Below are 15444 nucleotides of genomic sequence, written 5' to 3'. Positions count from 1 at the left end.
AAAATCATCAATTTTGCACTTTTTGAACAGCCTGTAATGATCCCGCTGCAGGAACAATGCCCAATTTTATTGCATTTCTCAATTTAATAGTCCCTACTGAACTACAGGATATAAACGGAATGGGGGCCCATCCAGCTCGTTCTTTTTTCCACAAATTAGCGAAAATGTTCCTGATTCTCGCGCTCACGTGCTGTCAAAACATCTTTTCACATATGCGCGTTTCCCCGGTAGTGTCATACAAAAACGTGAAAAATGGTAACAGTAGCTCCCTTGCTTGGCGCTCGGCATTAAAAGGGAAACTGCAATCTCTTTTCTTATACCCCTGCGGCAATGGATTCCGCTAGGAATGGGATGTCGAGAGTGATTAATAAAAGTTGTAGAATTTGTTTTACAATCGACCTAAAATAAATTAATATAAACTAAACTGATATATGCCAGTTAAATAGGGTATAAAACCTAATGCCACAGTTGCGACTATCAGATGTACATATAATAAAATGTTAACTCGACTTGTGAGATATTTATATATTTATCCAAATCTATCTGACTGAAATTTTCTCCTATTAATGCTTCGCATTGGATCTGGTCCTCACGTTCTGACGACTTTTCCGCTGATCTTTAAAGTAACAGTTGGAGTTTGAAAGACCTATGAAATTATCTAACCTGGGATTCAAGTTTGATGGCTCAGGTTCAATTCCCGAGTTTGTAATGGCATAAAAATAAGGACAGCATAATAGTTAAACATATTTATAAACTTATATAAAACGTGGGTGGTGTGATCTGGCCCATAAATATATTTAAGTTTGTATATAACATTAATTGTACCATTCCCTTTGTGTACTTAACCAAATAAATTATAGAGTTGTACATTTATAACTTAGTTAAAATCAGACAATTTCCAAAATGATAAAAGATAAAATATATTATCTTGCTTGTTTTATTTTTTTATTCAAATGGATAATATATCTATTTATTGATTTCGTTTTGTCCTTCCGGGCGATCTTCTGATCTTTTGATCGAGTTTATATTTATAATTTTGCCATACTTACGAAACATAAAGTAGGTTAAAAATAAAATATAGTAATTTTTAAAAATACAAAATGTTTCATGGTTAATTATATATATATAACTCTCTGCATATTTATCTTTACAATCAGTTTATCAGGTTAAGCAGTTAACGATCTGCTGCGTATATTTATATACTTTTATTTACATTAATACTGCTTTAATAACAATTAATGCAATTAAGAATATCAGCGATAATAGTGCTATAGTAGTATAATAGTACGGACAAAGATTCCTCCGTTAACTGAAAAGAAATGCTATTCTACTAGAAAAATAAGCAATTCAATATTTGAACCATCAACACTGTTAAATAAATAGTAATGATATTAATAAAGATCAATGTACAAAATAGGATCAATATGTAACAGTTGTCGTGGCCGAGTGGTTAAGGCGATGGACTAGAAATCCATTGGGATCTTCCCGCGCAGGTTCGAATCCTGCCGACAACGCTTACCTTTTATGGAATATAGTTACGCAACATAAAACCACAAAAATCAGCACTTACACAGTCTTTTTAACTGCAGGAACCGGTGCCAAGGGAGATAACACCGTCACAGTAGCCTCTGTATCATTTCAACCCATTAAGAACGGCCTGAGACACTTTCAGGAGGATTCACAGACTTTAAGGAACCGGTGCCAAAGGAGAAAACATCGTCTCAATAGTCCTTGTTTTGTTTTTTTCAATCATTTTAAACGGTCTGTGACACTTTCAAGAGAACTCGCAGACTTTCATGAATCGGTGCCAAGGGAGAAAATACCGACACAGCAATTCCTGTGTCATTTCAAACCATACAGAACGGTTTGCGACACTTTCAGGAGGACTCGCAGACATTCAGGAATCGATGCCAGGAGACATAAGACTAACCAAGTAGTTCATGTTTCTTTTTAAATCATTTAAAACGGTCTGCGACACTTTCAAGAACACTCGAAGACCTCCAGAAACCGGTGCCAAGGGAGATAACACTAACCCAGTAGCCTCTGTATCATTCTTAGGTAATTTGAATACCCAACCCTGAGCTACCTGGATATTCACCTCCGACTAGATATTTGTCATGTATATTTGAATACCCAACTCATAGCTAGCTGGGTATTCACCTCTGACTGAATATTCGTCTTAGGTAATTTGAATACCCAACTCAGAGCTTGCTGGGTATTCACCTCTGACTGGATATTCGTCTTAGGTAATTTGAATACCGAACTCAGAGCTTGCTGGGTATTCACCTCTGGCTGGATATTCGTCTTTTTTTATTTGAATACCCAACTCAGTGCTAGCTTGATATTCACCTCTGGCTGGATATTCTTCTTAGCTAATTTGAATACCCAACTCAGAGCTAGCTGGGAATTCACCTCTGGCTGGATATTCGTCTTTTATATTTGAATACCCAACTCAGTGCTAGCTCGATATTCACCTCTGGCTGGATATTCGTTTTTTATATTTGAATACCCAACCCAGAGCTAGCTGGGTATTCAATCCTGGCTGTATATTCAGTTTCCTTATATATCGTGAAAATCCAACTCATAGCTAGCTGGGTATTTACCTCTGGCTGGATATTCGTCTTAGGTAATTTGAATATCCAACTCAGAACTAGCTGGATATTCACCTCTGGCTGGATATTCGTTTTAGTTAATTTGAATATCCAACTCAGAGCTAGCTGGGAATTCACCTCTGGCTGGATATTCGTCTTAAGTAATTTGAATATCCAACTCAGGGCTAGCTGGGTATTCACCTCTGGCTGGATATTTGTCTTATGTAATTTGAATATTCAACTCAGAGCTAGCTGGGTATTCACTTCTGGCTGAATATTCGTCTTTCTTATCTGAATACCCAACTCAGAGCTAGCTGGATATTCAATCCTGGCTGTGTATTAAATTTTCTTATGTGTCGTGAATATCCAACTCAGGGGTAGCTGGGTATAAACCTCTGGGTGGATATTCGTCTTAGGTAATTTGAATACCCAAATCATAGCTAGCTGGATATTCACCTCTGCCTGGATATTCGTCTTTATATTTGAATACCCAACTCAGAGCTAGCTGGGTATGTAATCCTTATTGTGTATTTAGTTTTCTTATGAGTTGTGAATATCCAACTTAAAGCTAGCTGTGTCATTCACCTCTGGCTGGATATTCGTCTTAGGTATTTTGAATACCCAACTCAGAGCTAGCTGGATATTCAACTAAGACTGGATATTCGTCTTATATACTTAAATACCCAACTCAGAGCTAGCTGGATATTGGATTCTAGCTATGTATTCATTTTTCTTATGTGGTGTGAATACCCAACTCATAGCTAGCTGTGTATTCGCCTCTGATACGAAGTCGAATCATATTGCAGACTATAGTTGAAATACCTTTAGTAACGTTTTCCAATGTAAAAAGTATAAATAAGGATGTACCGGGTGAGGCTCGAACTCAAAGCCTCCGCATGTCATAGTCAAGTACTGTCTATAAGTACGGCGCGCTAACCGATTGCGCTACCGGGGCAACTTTCCAATATGATAAAAGATGAAATATATATTTTCTTGCTTGTTTTATTTTATGGTTCAAATGGATAAATATCTATATATTGATTTCATTTTGTGCTTCCGGGGTATCTTCTGATAGTTTATATTGATAATTTTGCCATACTTACGATACATAAAGTGGGTTAAAAATAGAATATACTAATTTTTAAAAATACAAACTGTGTCTTGGTTAATTATATATAACCCTCTACATATTTATCTTTACAATCAGTTTATCAGGTTAAGCAGTTCACGATCTGTTGCGTATATTTATATGTGATTACATGTTTTAAGACAAAAGTATTTAATATTATTGCATTTATTTATAGTATCAGCGACAGTAATGCTATAGTACAGACAAAGATTCCTCCGCAAACCGAAAAGAAATGCTATTCTAACTAGAAGAATAAGCAATTCAATATTTGAACCGTTAACACTGTAAATAAATAGTAATGATATTAATAAAGATCAATGTAGCTTTGTATGTAACAGTTGTCGTGGCCGAGTGGTTAAGGCGATGGACTAGAAATCCATTGGGATCTTCCCGCGCAGGTTCGAATCCTGCCGACAACGCTTACCTTTTATAGAATATAGTTACGCCAGATAAAACCACAAAAATCAGCACTGACACTTGAGTCTTTATAATTGATTGGGTCCAGAGAAGCTATATATACTCGTAAGGAAAGCCATAAATATATTTTAGTTCCTATAAAATAGCATAAAACTGTACCATTCCCTTTGCGCTCTTAACCAAATAAATGATAAAGTTGTATATTCATAATTTAAGATCATAAAAACTTCAAGTAGATTAGAGAAAATTATCTTCTTTCAGTGTAAGTTTACCGAAAGAGATCATTCGTTTGTTCAGAAAAAAGGGCATGAAAAAGGGTGCCCCGAGTGAGGCTCGAACTCACAGCCTCCGCATATCATAGTCAAGTACTGTCTATAAGTACGGCGCGCTAACCGATTGCGCCACCGGGGCTTATGAACATAATTTGAACTAAGATACAAATTTTCCAATATCATGAAAGATAAAATATATTATCTTGCTTGTTTTATTTTATGGTTCAAATGGATAATATATCTATATATTGATTGCTTCTTGTGCTTCCGGGAGATCATCTGATAGTTTATATTTATAATTTTCCATACTTACGATACATACGATAGGTTAAAAATAAAATATAGGAACATAGTAATTATGAAAAATACAAAATATGTCATGGTTAATTATATATATAACTCTCTACATATTTATCTTTACAACCAGTTTATCAGGTTAAGCAGTTAACGATCTGTTGCGTATATTTATATGTGATTACATGTTTTAAGACAAAATTATTTTATATTATTGCTTTTATTTATAATATCAGCGACAATAATGCTATAGTACGGACAGGGATTCCTCCGTAAATCGAAAAGAAATACTATTCTAACTAGAAGAATAAGCAATACTATTTGAACCATCAACACTGTAAAATAAATAGTTATGATATTATTAAAAGACCAATTTAGTGTTATGTAACAGTTGTCGTGGCCGAGTGGTTAAGGCGATGGACTAGAAATCCATTGGGATCTTCCCGCGCAGGTTCGAATCCTGCCGACAACGCTTATCTTTTACAGAATACAGCTACGCCACATATAATTATATACACCACTTATGGCCAGTTTTTCAACTCTAGCACTAAGAAAGGCTTAAACTAGTATTTGTTAAGCCATCGCTCAACCTTGTTTTCTAACGGATTTTTACTAATACTCGGCGGGTATATTTGCGATGTATTAGCTAAACCTTGGTCACACACTATGAACATGTAGATACAGTCATCGGACCGTTTCGCTGTATTTTTACATATATAAAACGTGTTACTTTGGTGATTTACTACTTTCGAAAAAGAAATTCTCATAGAAATCATAGAAAAATACAAAGACACATTAACACTTAAAAGCACTAGCGCCCGTCTAATGAATGAAAAAAAAATTTGCTTGGAAAAGGTGAATTTAATTCAAGGTAAGACTACAAGCATTCTTATGTTTGCTCACTGTCTTATTGTTTTCATTATTCCTAAATGTTCCACCTTCCATGTACAAAACACGTGCAATATGCACTTGTTATTAGGAATGCATTTGTAAATTTAAATTAATAGTATAGGTACTCAAACTGCACTGAATTTCAAAATCCACATGTGATTAAAAGGAGACGTATATATGTAGACGTGCGTATCCATATGTTCAACTACATATTTTTGCGTCACATGTAATTATAATTAAAAACCTGCACTTATATATTTATGCTTGCACGTATATTTTGAAACGTGTATAAACGTAGCGAATTTAGTAAAGTTAAAATTGAAGAGTTGAATCTGTTACATTTTTAGCTCGACTTTTCGAATAAAAATAGAGCTTTTGCACTCGCCCCAGCGTCAGCGCCAGCGTGGGCGCAGCCGTTGGTTTAACAGTTTTATAAAGTAAAACATCTCTAACACTAGCTTTACTGAAACGAAATCTATCCAAAAGTCCAAATCGTCGTACATAACGAAAGGGTTTGCTCAGTCCCGTATCATTCCCTCCCTCCTCAACATTTCTGCTTTAACTTCATGCTGGAAATTTAAATCCATGTCTAAATATTCCGCCTTCATCTTTTCTTAAACCACCTATGCCCCAGGTTTAAAATAACAATAGAAAGATAAGCCATTGCTGACACCACTCAAAGTAGAAAAATCCAATCGAAGGTTTAACTTTTGTCGAGCCCCGTTATTCACGTGCTGACTTAAGCGCTGTAAATATATCCGACACGGCTTAAGTCGGAGCTTAAGTCTTTACTTAATAGTTGAAAAACTGGCCATAAGAGTCATCGAAAATTTTAAAATAAAAAAATCCAGAAGCATAAACACTTTCATAACAATATGAATTAATACAAAGACACAATACAAAACACAACGTCATTTTGTGGGTTGGCAGATGTCGCATTAATAAAAATACTCACAACACACATGGAAACCATTCGCATAAAAAATTTGAAAGTCATGATTTTTAGACATTTTACTACGCGAACAAAGCAACATAGCAATATAGCAAAAAATAACTTGAGGAAAAATCTTCTAGATGCAGTCTTTTTACTCTGACGTAAAATTTGTTTAAACCGTGTTACTTTAATATTCAAAATTAATGTTTTAGTGTAATTCTTCGATATTAATATTAAGTATTGGAGTCAAGATTCATAATGCACCAACATTACCTTTTGTGGAAAAAATGATATGATTTAAGTACTGTTTTAAGTAATGATTCGGTCCTTGTACAAGTACGCGTACAAAATATCCCACACAATAAGCGTCCAGAACATATGAGAACATATGAGACTGAAAAACATAATGATAGCGAATGCTACTTGATGTATGAAATAAAACGAATGACAAAACTATAGACACTTCAATACACTGTCTCTTTTCGTAAAGTTTAAAGCCATTATTTTACGAATTTGATATATCTAAAATCTTTGGAAACAATTCGTAAAGAAAGGCGCATTTGCAAAAAGAAATTGTAAATATTGAAATTAACAGAAAGAAACAACTAAAGTTTTGAAGCAGTTTTAATGCTAATTTGAAATTAAAGCTTCCGATTATGTACCAGATATAATGGCAATTCGTTTCTTAAACTCTCAAATAAAACAGAAACAGAACAAGCTGCTTGCCATCAAAGATAGAAATCTTCAACATTAAGCCCTTAGACTAATTCTTAAAAGTAATAAACGTTTATCAACTATTTAAATCATCAGTTAGTAAAAGAGTTAGATTGCTGAACGGTATTTCTACAGGTGATGATCCATCGACCCTATTTACCTGAACATATATTTGCAATAAATTGAAATTTATTATTTTTAAAAGACATTAGAGAATAAATTGGAAAGCTACCTGTTGATACACGGCCATTATATATTTTTATAAAACCGTTAGGATATACTTTGTTTCTGATTTACGCTTGCATCTGAAAGTGTCATAAGAGAATTACCTTCCAACACGTATAACGATGTACTAAAATCAGACTTAAATACCGGAGCTTAGATACTAAATTTGATATGAGTAATGAACTACTGTATTTAGATTTGGAACAAAAGTAATAATTCACTGTACGATATGTATGAATACAAAGTTCTAAGTTGAAACTTAAACGCCGATTCGTTTCACGTTTTTGAATAAGAGTTGTGCTCTACTGATCATATGTCTTTATTAATATTATTATCGGGATGTGATCTCATGTTTATGTAATATATATACTGAGATGTTAATAATAAACTTGGAAACTTAGCTCAAATATCCTATTTGATTAATAACTAAAGTTTGTTTGGTTTCATACAACTGAGTCACAGTCACACCGTGCTATCGTTTGTGCCTGGTTGCATTTTTTTTATAAATTTGTTTACAGTGATCTTATCTTTGTTCTTTGCATTTCTGAGGAAAACCGGTAAACATAAAGTTTGGTGCACTTTCTTCGTCATGACAAAAAGTATATCATCAGTTTCACAAAATGGGGTAATCACGTATATTTTGTCGTATTTGCGCTCTGGAATTAGAATTTATTTGATGATTATCTTCCCTTTGTCGTTACTATAAATAACTTATATTGTAACATCTTTTATAATTGACCGTAGGGGGAAATCAAGACCACTTTTCTGTGGTACACCATAGATGTTACTTTCAAATTTTATGTGTATTTTAAGGTATCTCTACCTGGTTAGGAATTATTTGTGAACTTAGAAAAACAAAACTTACTTCCCTTTGTTGCTACCATAAATAGCTTATTCTTTAAACTTTTAAACTGGTTGTTAGAAATGTATATGCCATTGTTTTGGCTTACTGTCTACCAAATTTATACAGAATATATTTTACTGTAACATCTACATGACAGGCGTATATTGTGACATTCTGACACTCTTGTTATTTTTGTTCATGCCAAGATGCTGTATTGGCATGCAGTATGTTTTGTAAAAAATGTCCTCAGACGGGGACGTTGATAACTCTGTTACAAATTCTTGTTCCTACAAGATCACTTTAGAATTGTGCTCTCATTTTGCAGTATTAAAGATGTTTATTTAATGCTCGTTGTTACTTTTAACCATTTTCATTCCTGAACAGGACTAAATCCTGTAACTTTGATGATGAACTATTTACTGTGAATTCTTTAGATAAAACAGGGAAGAAATCGCTCTCACATGCTACCAGTTGCGACTATTAGATATATAGCGTTAATAGGAGATAATTTTTTTCAACCAGATTGATTGGCGTAAATATACAAATATTTCATTTATAAATGATATCCTATTAACATTAAGACAAACTATAGACGCAAATCAGAGCGTTGCTGTCACGTGACATTTGAAAGTGAAAGTATTAAAAATATTTACCATGAATTCCAGCTTTCGACATGTGATTATCACGGGTTTAGAATAATCATGGCTACACCCTCTTCTTAAATAAAATAAAATAAAGCACGGAAACACATGAGAATTAGCTGTTTTTCCTATTTTTTTTTCATTTGAAAATTGAATTGACGGGGTACTGGAGGTAAACTGTCGTATTAACCCTCGGTACGCACGTGTTCCTTTGTGGTGTATCGGACAAGAACACGGAAACAGCTCTATTGCCCGGCGGCATACTCGGGTGTGATTGTTTCTTGATCTGGCATTTATTAAAATAGTTAACAAACAGAAGCTCATGTTCTTATGTTTTTAATATGACGAAACCGTGAATAACTTTAAAAGTGATTTTAACCAAAATCTGGAGTCCAGTCTCTTTAAGCCAAACGCTTGTTGAAGTAAGTCGTCTGATTGGTACAAATAAAAAAGATTGATGGAAATAAAAAGTAATACTGAAAATCCGATATTTTAAATGGGTTGCCATCAGATCTAACATTTAGAAAGATCAAGTACTTTAATCAAATTTTACACAGAAAACCGCCCATAAAAATGTTTGTAATGGCATCAACGTATGTTAGTTAAACATATTCATAAACTTATATAAAACGTGAAAAGCGCATTCTGGCCATGAATACATTTTAGTTTCTATATAAAGTTAACTTTACCATTCCCTTTGTGTACTTAACCAAATAAATGATAGTGTTGTATTTTTATAATTTAAAATCGGAAAAATTTCAAGGAGATTAGAGAGAATTATCTTCTATTAGTGTAAGTTTACCAAAAGAGATCATTTATTTTTGTCCTGAAATTGTTCAGATATGACACCAAAGGAATGAGTCTATAGTGTGTATACCTTTAGCTATGTTTTCCAATGTAAATAGTATGAAAAAGCGTGTCCCGGGTGAGGCTTCATCTCACTTTACAGTGCAAGAAGTATGAAAAAGGGTGCCCCGGGTGAGGCTCGAACTCACAGCCTCCGCATATCATAGTCAAGTACTGTCTATAAGTACGGCGCGCTAACCGATTGCGCCACCGGGGCGTATGAACATAATTTGATCTAAGATTCAAATTTTCCAATATAATATAAGATGAAATATATCATCTTGCATTGTTGTATTTTATTATCATATATGTATATATATATTTCGTTCTGTGCTTCCGGGTGATCTTCTGATAGTTTAAATTTATAATTTTGCCATACTTACGATACATAAAGTAGGTTAAAAATAAGACAAAGTAATTTTGAAAAATACGAAATGTGTCATGGTTAATTATATGTATATATATAATCTATATATTTATCTGTACTATCAATACTACTTAACTGTTAGGTAGTACAAGCTACAATCAGTTTATTAGGTTAAGCAGTTAACGATCAATTATTTGAATCTGTTGCGTATATTGTGCGAGTTTATACTCCATAGCTTAATAAAATGTTACTTGATAAACTTTTAACTTCGGAAAAACAATTAAAAATCAAAAGGTAAGAATAGTTTTTTGAGAGATTTGAAGTAGTCCGACAACAAATAGACAATGCAGAGGAAAGAGTTAGTAGACAGGTTCCCTCAAATATCCATCAACAATTACATTGTAATTATAATATATTTTTTATGCATGGGTTAAAGAGGGAAGATGGATAGGTACATTAAACTGGAGAGGCATAAAAAGTAGAAAGGAGTATAAAAAAGGCGGTGTGGTTTAAGGGAAGAAACACAACTAATATAAAAGACGATACCTAAGAATTTTAAAGAAAGATGAAAGTAACATTGAAATGATCAGTAACCAATATAAAGAAAACTGGGGATTTAATACATTTGACCTTACTATATTTAGCTGGTTAGACAAGACAGTGTAAATAAGATATTTCCCCTCTGAGTTCTATCATTAGACGCTATTAAGTATTTAAAGCAAGTAGGTTCAATCCGAAATATCTGTACACACTGTACTCAATAACCCATTGGGATAAACTTATTTGCCTATATACTTCATTTCCAAATTCAGTTAAGTATATTACCAAACAGAAACCTTAACGCTCCACATACCTGATCGCTGTTTCGCAAGGTATATTTGATACTTTTACTGTTGGAAAACTGCATTTATTTCATTATCAAATACATGTAATCACCATTTTTATTGCAAAGGATTTATCAAATAATACTACCATTTTTTTTGTAAGTTTGTGTGGAAATTAAGTATAAGCAGTAAGAATTGTAAATATTAATAATCGAATATTTGTAAAGTGTTAATAATAAGTTTTTTGTTAATCTCCGAAATTCTTAATGGACAAAGCAGATAAAACATCCGAGTAGTAATAAACGTGAAAGAATACCTTTAATGCCGTTAGACACGAAGTCAAAAGCAGGAAAAATATTTTGTAGTAAGTAATGTTCAATTAGGCCATACCAAATTGATATGTCGTTCGTCGGAACTACCGCATCAATAATTTCATTCCCGAGAAAAAAAATAAAAATCACCCGCCCGCACGTACATAAAAATCTCCGGAAAAAATATTTTTTTCCGATTACGCGGTCCGGAATAATAACGGCAAAACAGGTTGTATCGCTGTTTTAATGCGTCAAAGTGATATTGATCGGATTTCATGCGTCCGTAATACATGTAGCTGATGTCCCAAACTCAAAAAGTCAGGAATTATGGTGTTGTTCATCATTTGTTTTAAATCTGGGGTGTCTGACTCTGTGCTAGTGCCACACATGGCCTTCGATGTGCCGGTAGGTAATGAAGTAGGCACATTCTACTTTTGTTCAATACTGTGAAAAGAACGAAGCCCGACTTGTAAGACGTGCACGGGGATGCAGTTAAAAGTATTTGGAAATATTGTTCAGATATAAAGTTTTCAAACCATTTGTTATCAGTTGTTTAGTTCAGCATGTTAGATCTAGAGCCCAAAGCTGAGGCCAACTACTATCTTAAAAAAATATTTGTTCACAGATCCTGACCGACCTATCACATTGTCTCGGCCCAAATCTTTTTGAACGTAACTTCTTTAGTACAGTAGTCAGATATTCTATCAAAACGCATTTAGTCAATTTAAAAATTGTTTAGCTTTTCAAATAAGTAGTGTTGATATGAAAATAATTTCTAACAAAATCTGTCCTTTCGTAACACCAATTTTGCCTGTTTGTACATATGACGCCAGGATATATTAATTGGCTGTAAATTAATTGAACGAAAGAAACTGAAAAAAAAAACCAGACCTCCCCAACTCTAAATTTCTAGTTCAGTCAAAGCACAACAAACATCACTTTTAAGGGTGGCCATATTGGGATCATTCTTTGTCCGTCTGTTATCATTTTTGCCTGAAATGAATCTCTACCACAAAAACTTAAGCTAGCCTGATCTGTTAAGAAATTATTCCAAAGGGATTTGAGCAATGTCGAAGCATCTGTCTGCCCAACTCCGTTTGGTCTCACTGGTCAAGTGGTTTATTACTTCCCCTCACCTCTATGGGTTGGAGTTCCACTAGGGGCACAAATTTGTTCATGTGTCAAAGCCTGTGTTTCAGAAGAAATGTTATTCCACACATGTGCCTGTTTTGTCTTAAATATTCCTCATCCTGTGCCGTTAAATAGGCACGCCTTCAGATTAATGTAGAAAAATCAAAATTAAAAATAAGACACATCCCTTAGTAATTATAATTACAAAATAAAAAAAAAACAAAGTGATTCAGTGAGTTTTGGCAAGAATTTATTTGCAAAATCATTCATGTCGTCTTTAAAACATATAGAAAAGCTATATACTGTGTTACCCACACTGTAAATGTTTGATTTCTGTGTTATTTCTAAAGAAATGTTAACTTTATGTATAATCATAACCGCCTCCTCAAGGGTCCAAGCTGGGAAAAAAAAATAAAAAAAAGCCCGCTCGCTCCATGTAAAATCTACCCGCCTCTGAAAAAATCAAAATTGAGAAAAAAAAAAAAAAAAAATTCCGCTCGCTCGCTCCTATTGTTTTTGAAAATTTTCCGAAGAACTATTAAACAATTTGGTATGGCCTTATGTATGGTTTTAGTAATTTTGGGATCCAGCTTTTAATGATTATCAATAATTACGACTTTACAACTGATATATTGATCTACATGATCTTTTGCAAAATTTGTCGCATCTAGTTGCAATTACAGATAATGTTTGTATGTTTAAATTTGTATAGTTCATGCGTCATATTATGATAAAATTGATAGATGTTTTATTTGCAAGAGCAAAAATAAAATTTGAATTGAACTTGGATATATCTCTCCTTACCTTTCGAATTGAGAACTTGGCATTAGGTAACACAGAAAGATGCGCTTCATTCGATTTTATACAGTTTGTATAGTTTTCAAAATGTTTTCTTTTATTCAGTAAGAGCATAAGGTTCTGCATTTTCTTTTTAACAATTTGCCGGCATAATCATCAATTGATTGAGTTAAGGAATTCATAATTTTGCACGTTAGAAACTGATTATTTTCTTTTCAATTCTTTTAAATTTACCAGTTATAATATGACCGGCATGTTGATAACAGTTTTTCTTTGATATATGACACTAAATATGGTTGGAAAACGAGATTAAACTAGTACCATTTATTAGTTTTTCTGTTTATGTTGTAGGGCTTTATGAGGTTATGGAATAAAGAAGATCTTATGTAAGTATATAACGTAGTAATTAAACAAATCTGTAAAAAGATCATTTGGAAGCATAGAGTGCAACCAAAAAAGAATAATAGCAGACTCGGTTTGATTGTGTCTGTTCATGAGAGGTAATAAAATGTGCAACACCTCTCACATCCCCTTGCACCGGCTTAAGCGGAACTTTATTACACATCTATTGAATGGACTTCATGATCCCAAAGGACCAGAAAATATGATACTGAGTCCATGAGTAAAGTATGACGACAACAGAATCGGTTTCTGTTCATGAGAGGTTTGAAATATGCAACATCCCTAAAGCGGACGTATTTCATGCACACATACATAACCGGACTATATGATTCCATACACACATACATAACCGGACTATATGATTCCATACACACACACATAACCGGACTATATGATTCCATACACACATACATAACCGGACTATATGATTTCATACACACATACATAACCGGACTATATGATTCCATATACACAAACATAACCGGACTATATGATTCCATACACACAAACATAACCGGACTATATGATTCCATACACACAAACATAACCGGACTATATGATTCCATACACACATACATAACCGGACTATATGATTCCATACACACATACATAACCGGACTATATGATTCCATACACACATACATAACCGGACTATATGATTTCATACACATATACATAACCGGACTATATGATTCCATACACACATACATAACCGGACTATATGATCCTAAAGTACCAGATTTAATAGAAAACACTGATTTAACACTGATATACAAAACGTATCATCATTTCTTATACATACCTCAGTCAATGGTGCTCTGTACCTATAACTCAGAAAATAATACTTCATTATGAATCCCTAAGTATGGACGATATTTGTCTAACTATAATGAATCTTACATAATTAGGTACCATAGTGGTCTCGCTGCCTTTAATATTACAGGTCTAAAAGGTTATATACTCTTCAAAAGTTGGTCTTGGTAAGAGGACACTGGTATTTAGCTTTTAAATTAGCAACTAAACTTTAACTCGTTTTGCTGTCTGCTGTCTGCCATACATTTATTGCCTGTTGTCTGTCATACATTTATAGTAACCCATTAACAATTATGTTTCTAGTAATTCTTAATTTTGCTCTCCTTGGCACTCCTCATGTTACGTTAAAATTACCACAGAGGGACGTTTAAAATCAATGTCAAATATAACCTAAACGGGTGCTTATAGCCTGACTCCCTGGCTGCATGGTTATTTTTTATATAAATACTGCAAGCAAAGTAAGAAATCTTAAGCCTCTAAAATAGCACATTTTGTCTGATGGCTGAACCATACCTATGTTCGGAGCCAGGGGCAATAAAAATGTCAATGCAGAAACAACCTGCTTGAGTTACTTCCCTCTTAATGAATAAACTTATATATATGTAAATAAGAACAAACATAGGGACGGGAGCCAGTCTAGGGTGCTTAAAACGGAAATTAACGGATCGGTTAACAACTAAATGCTTTATCCATCCTTAAGCATCAGAACAGATAAACTAGGTTACAACTTAATAGAATAATTTTTCTACAGCAAAGGTAAGTAGGAGTGCTATTTGATTTTGACGTGTTTAAACTGACCTTATTTAATGTAAACTACTTCTGAAAAACACGAACAATTATCATAGGGATACTTTTTAATTAACAATGAATTTCAATTTTGTAATGAAAAACTATGAGAAGATTAAAGCATACGTGCATCATTATTACAACTTTATTACCATTTCGCAGAGTATAGTGTGTCGATTCTTCTGAAAACAGAACGGTTTTTACATTACAAGAT

At 33.6% G+C, this 15444-nt stretch overlaps 5 non-coding genes across 5 annotated transcripts; 3 read left to right on the top strand and 2 right to left on the bottom strand.

Annotated features, from left to right (window-relative positions):
- The first annotated feature begins 1432 nt into the window (after positions 1 to 1432).
- On the top strand, positions 1433 to 1514 carry Trnas-aga (transfer RNA serine (anticodon AGA)). Its single transcript has one exon. It is a non-coding gene; the product is annotated as a tRNA-Ser (tRNA).
- A 2543-nt stretch (positions 1515 to 4057) lies between these two features.
- Positions 4058 to 4139, top strand: Trnas-aga (transfer RNA serine (anticodon AGA)). Its single transcript has one exon. It is a non-coding gene; the product is annotated as a tRNA-Ser (tRNA).
- A 316-nt stretch (positions 4140 to 4455) lies between these two features.
- On the bottom strand, positions 4456 to 4548 carry Trnai-uau (transfer RNA isoleucine (anticodon UAU)). The gene is given in 2 exon segments: positions 4456 to 4491; positions 4511 to 4548. It is a non-coding gene; the product is annotated as a tRNA-Ile (tRNA).
- A 545-nt stretch (positions 4549 to 5093) lies between these two features.
- On the top strand, positions 5094 to 5175 carry Trnas-aga (transfer RNA serine (anticodon AGA)). The gene has a single exon. It is a non-coding gene; the product is annotated as a tRNA-Ser (tRNA).
- Positions 5176 to 9922: 4747 nt separating this feature from the next.
- Trnai-uau (transfer RNA isoleucine (anticodon UAU)) lies at positions 9923 to 10015 on the bottom strand. Its single transcript is given in 2 exon segments — positions 9923 to 9958; positions 9978 to 10015. It is a non-coding gene; the product is annotated as a tRNA-Ile (tRNA).
- Between the last annotated feature and the right edge of the window lie 5429 nt (positions 10016 to 15444).

The sequence above is a fragment of the Mercenaria mercenaria genome, chromosome 12 (genome assembly GCF_021730395.1).
Source record: "Mercenaria mercenaria strain notata chromosome 12, MADL_Memer_1, whole genome shotgun sequence".
Lineage (NCBI taxonomy): Eukaryota > Metazoa > Mollusca > Bivalvia > Venerida > Veneridae > Mercenaria > Mercenaria mercenaria.
The sequence above is the reverse complement of the archived record's forward strand: the minus strand, read 5'-3'. Positions and strand labels throughout refer to the sequence as shown.